We start from the raw sequence: 6,068 nt of genomic DNA on the forward strand, positions 1-6,068 counted from the left end.
TTGTGCTCCATGTTGAAATAATAAATACACAAGTATTGGGCCACTTGTCGTCTCTGTTATCCCGTTCTCAAGCTCTCTAAGACAAGACGTGATGAAATAATACACTTGTTCAGCTCAGAAATGATTTGATTTTGTAGATTTAAAAGTAGTTTCTGTTGGATGAGTAAGCTCACTCTAACAACATTTGATACAATCTATATTGATAAAAGAATTATATATTAGTAAAATCAATTAGGGCTGAGCAAAATTTCGGTGAAACCGAATAAACCGATCAAATCGAACCGAATTTTTAATTCGGTTTGGTTTATTTGGAATTTCAGTTTTATTTAATAAAAAAATTGGTTTTTTCGATTTAATCGGTTCGGGTTCGGTTTTTAAAAATTTCGGTTCGGTTTACCCGATTAAACCGAACTAATCTCATTTTAATCGGTTCGGGGCCTCGGGCAGTAAAAAAACCCTACCGCTACCGCAGTAAAAAAAACCCTACCGCCGCGATTCCCTCACTTCCCTCTGTCGCGACCTTCCTCTCTTTATCGCGATTCCCTCAGTCGCGAGTTCGCCGCCGCGACTCTCCACAGACTGCTTACGCCGCTGCTTCCTCTTTGGTTCTTCCCTTGTTCTCGCTCTCTTCGGTTCTTCCCCTCATTCTCGCTCAGCGCCGTCGCGAGTGGCGATTCTCCCGACCTCGCGCGATTCGTGTCTCGGTCTTGGCCTCCTGTCTTTCGCGTCCCACACTCCCACTCGCCTGATCCCTCTCCTGCCGGCCGCTCGATCCCGCCTGTGCTTGCCAGTCGCTCTTGCTTTTGCCCTAAATCCGAGACTTGTGTTTTTCCTCCAGCTCCTGCTTTTGCTATTCTTGCTGCTGAGATTAAAAGTTGATTTTCTTGACTTCTAGTTTAAAGGACTTCTTTTCTGATTAAAAGCTGCTTTTGCTATTCTTGCTGCTGAGATAGGTGTAAGTCGAGCAATAGGAGGGTTTCTTAAGCACCCTACCAAGGCTTAGCGTGAGTTACAGAGTCTCTCCTCAAGTCTACAGCCAGTTAGCCACTGCACCACAGATTACAGGTAATTCGTGCAAAAAATCGGGTAATTCGGTTAAAAACCGAATTAACCAATTTTTTATCGGTTCGGTTTATTCGGTTATCATAGCAAAATTCGGTCGGTTCGGTTTGGTCAAAACAATTCGGTTAATTCGGTTTTCGATTTATTCGGTTCGATTTTAATCGAATACTCACCCCTGAAATCAATCTCCATAAAATAGACATTTGAATTCATTGTTCTAATAATCAAATACCTATAATAGAGTTGTTCGTATTGACGAACATTGTGAAGAAACGAATGGAATCATGCAATGGTATTACCATTTTTTAGAAATAATGATAATTGCATATGTAAAAGATAATAATTAGGTAAGAATCCTAAAAGATGGAGTGTAGAATATTCTCTAAATATTTTCTCGCCCTTAACATGTATAACATAGTTGCTTTTAAATTATTAAATTGTATATATTAGAAAAGAAACTGAAGGAAAGTACACATAATTTTGCTTTTATGTTTTAGACTTAACTTCTTCCTAAATTAATTAAATTTAATGGAAAGTTTGACATGCTGATCGCACGTGCTTCATGACGGCTTCCTTACAAAGTGGCGGATCCATCGTCGACCAATTTGAGTGCTGCCGCAGAGAGTAGGGCTGGCTATCAATGAATCTAGTTTGCTGGTGTCCAAGATTCCGTGATGCATTTTATTATTATTTAGAACTCTTATGATTTTTAAGAATTATATACTATATTGTTATTTTAACTCGTATGAAGGATGTTAACAGGTTCTAATTAAAAATAACATGCATCGCATTTTTATTTTTATTTATTGCACAGCTATTTTTTATTTTTTAAGCTGGATTTAAGAAGCTAGGGGTCGTTTAAAAAAAAAAAGTATATGACACTAATAGAACAAAATCTTAGTAGTATAATAATCAATTTTAGAAGATTCTTAAAGGTTATTGCCCAATCAAATGGTCCTACTTTGGTAGGACAATATAATTACACATTAGATTTTTCATCTTTCTTGTTAAAGTATTTCAAATATGTAAAAACGAGCCATTCAAGATTAGTTAACATAAAACCACTCAAGGAAGAATCTAAATTTATCTAACAAAAGATAAGGAGGAAAATTTGTTAATTTGTTGAAAACCTCCTCATTCTTTTCTTAGTAGAGTTCTTTATTTTTAAGAAAATATTTTCCTTAGTAGAAAAATTAGATAACTCCTAAATAAAAAAAATTAAAATCTCCACAATGATATGATATTATTCATTTTAAGACTAAATTATCATAGTTTTATTTTTAAATTTTATCGAAAAGATATCATATTAATGGAGATATCTTCAATATTATAAATTCATGATTTTCTTCATATATTTTTAATGTGAAACTTTGACTGTAATTCTAACAATTTTTTCCTTAAACGAATAATGATTATACTCCAATCTAAATCAACTTGATATCAGATCTCTTGACCCATTAGACCCTCCTTACTTCGATATCCAGTCCTCTTGATCCGTCAAGAATGTGTAGTATCTTGTACAATTGACCTATTAAAACTTACTTTGAGAGATTATCATGGATTATATTGAGAGACGAGTATGAGGATGAAAATAAAAGTTGAATACCTAATGAAAATAAAAATGAATATAATATTTAAAAATGCAAATGGAGAATATAGAATCTGATGCAAAATTGACCAATACCCTCCCTACTAATAAAACAACACATTGACAAGAGAAGTTGAGCCAGAGTATGCTGTTTTAAGGGCAATTTGGCATGAACAATAGTTATTATATTATCGTATGATTCTATATGATGTATAAGATATAGATAGTTAATTTTATCTAAATATTTGCAAGTAAAAAAGGAGCTCACTTAAATAAAAATCCATTTCTTTAAAATATGTCTAAATAATTACAAGATTAAGCACAAGATTAAATAGAGAAATAAATATATAAAACTAGAGATAGTGTTAATATTATATCATCATGTGCCCACGGACCGAGTATCTTCGCTCAATCCAACCTAAAGCCTAAGTCAAATGCAACATCATATGATCCAAATTAAATTTATAAGGCTAAAATATAGAGGACTTGTTAAAGTCATTTCATTCTCAACTATTCATCCAACCATTTTAATCTTATTTTAAATCACTCATATATTTTATTTTATTTTATTTTATTTTTTGAATGATTAATCATAATCAGCTAGTCAAATTAGAAGACAGATATGTACTGTGGCCACCTCACTCAAGCCTTCCCATACGACTAATATTTTAAAAAAAGTCTCGCCAACCCAACCACAAACACGTATACATCATCGCACCATTTTTTTTCAAACCTTCTCCACCTACTTGCCACTATGGTCATCCATCACCTGATTACTAAATTCGCAAGTCCATCGCATGCGAAGTTAGTCGGACCTAATCTCTAATCTATGCCGCTTGACGAATTCAAATTCATCAACAACTCAAGAATTCAAATTAAACTAGCTAAAGGGATATGAGTTTTGGAGTTTAATTAGTAGACAGACGATTAGGAGGCTTAGATTAGAGGAGTCCTCGTGATGTCTAGCAATTGGCATGTTGAGAAGCATGCGAGTTAACCCTCAACTCATAATTGCAAAGACATTTATAATTATGAGTACATTTGTTGAAGTAATTCAAAATTCTTTAATTTCAATCAATTATATATATATATATATATATCTTTTGTGATGAATTTGATGATAATTTTTTTTTAAATCAATGTAAAATATTTTACGCTAAATTTTGGGACGAAAATATTTTTGTAGTTTGTCATCAAATTCTGCGTTGAAAAGGTAGAAATTCATCCCTAATTTTATGATGACTTAATTTTTCATCGCAAAATTTGTTGCCATTTTGTGACAAAAAGTTTTTTCGTCGTAAACTTCAATAATCGATGATATACGACGAATAAATTTTTCATCGTAGATTTTGCAATGAAAATTTATTTTCATCACGGATTTGTGATGAAAATATGTCATCACCAAAATCAGCAAATTTAGCAATGAAACAAGATTCGTCATCAAATTAATGATTTGATGACGAAAAGGATTTTCGTCGTCGAATCAACGATGAAAACTTATTTTCATCGCCAAACATATTATTTTGATAAATTTGTGATGAAAATAGATTCGTCGTAAAATTCATCGCAAACAATCAAAAAAATTTTCAACAACTCTTATTTTTCTTCTTCAATCAGTTTTACAAATACACAATCTAACGCTCAAACATATACTCAATCCAACACTCAAACATAATATTCAATCCAACATATATTCCAACACAATACTCAATCCAACATTTCAATTAACACAATACTCAATCCAACATATAATAATCAAATATAATATACTCAATCTACATATTCAATCCAACATATAAACAATCATACAATCTAAGAAGCAAATCATCATCATCCAAGAAACAAATCTCAAAACGACAAAATATACAATCCAATCCAAGAAACAAATCTCAAAACAATAAAATATACAATCCATCCAAGAAGATATCAGACATATCCAAATCAAAACATCTCATACCAAATGGTCTCAAACGACAAAATACAAAAAAAAATTACCGTCCTCCTCGGCATCATCATCCTCAGCAGATACTTTCTGCTCCTTCTATCCTTCTTCTTTTTTCCTATATCAGAAAAGAAAAAATAAAAAATAAAAAGTATCATTTTGTACAAGATAACTATAATATGTAAAGACTTACTTCACCGTCTTCCTTGATTTCACCAACTCTATTCGAAATAAAATAACAGTACTAATCAATAATAAAAAAATAAAGAGTCTACATATTAAATAACAAATGTTAAAAAATAATAATTTGAGAAAAATAATAATTATACACACTAGGATCATGAAAAATCATTATCATCACTATCATCACCAAAATCAAGAGTAATCTGACTTGGAGTGGAGGTCTTGTTGTTGGCGTTCTATTATTAATTCTCTCATTTCATAATATTTTTGTAATATTATCCTTTTTAAATTGTTAACCTCTTCAGTTAAGTTTTTTTATTTGTGCCTTTACTGTTGGTAGGGTGGAAGAAGACATACCAACAATTTTATGGGGAGTTCTACTCAAAGAACTCATTCTCAATATCCTTCCCCCTTTGAATCCACCACTTGCCTCCAGTCAAATACTCAGATCATTCCCAACAGAGGGCTCAAATCCATCATTATCATCACTAGAACCTGAACTTCTTTGTACTAGCTCCAGCTTATCATATTTCTCTTGTATTATTATGACAAAAAATTAAAACCGCATATAATATTTATTATATCTAATAGAAATACATTTAATAAGTTAGATAGAGTAGATATATAACTATTAGAATCTAATTAAGTTAGAAATTAAGATTCAAGATTAATCCAAACCTTAATTACTCTAGCTCTATCTTCGCTCTAAATTTTATCTTTCTTTTAAAATGTGAGGGTAAAAGTGTCTATAAATCATTATTCCTTTTCCATTTCCTTAGTCGAAAAAATATTGTTAGAAATAATATAATAGTTTGAAATCAATTAATAATTTAGTGTTTATAAAAAATTATCAATCTACATATATGTTTATCAATATTTAATAAGCCTCCCGCATATATCGTAAATGAGTCTCCAAAATTATAAGTTTGATTTGCTTTATTATGTTGACTCCTTTGTTTGCTCTCTCCTGTTTGCCAAATATCGACGATCCTGACCTAATTTTTCTCAATGATGTAGGATAACTTTTTCCCCTAGTCTTCGTATAATTAAGTACATGCCGAATGTGATCTCCATGTTTTTTCTTAAAAATCCTCTTGATTTCTAATTCTTCATTTGATTCCCAATTGAATGCTCGCTAAAATGAAAAAAATAATTGATTATATATTCACTTTAATTTCATATATAAACTAAAGGGGATATATACCTTAAACTTGTTCCATCATAGCTCTTTTGTGGGTGCTGGAGTACTTGTATATGTCATTGAAGCTCCTTCCCAATGGTTATTCACTATTT

Source organism: Curcuma longa, chromosome 17, assembly GCF_044706935.1.
Source record: "Curcuma longa cultivar G26 ecotype Majalengka, Jawa Barat chromosome 17, ITB_CL_G26_1.1, whole genome shotgun sequence".
Taxonomy (NCBI): domain Eukaryota; kingdom Viridiplantae; phylum Streptophyta; class Magnoliopsida; order Zingiberales; family Zingiberaceae; genus Curcuma; species Curcuma longa.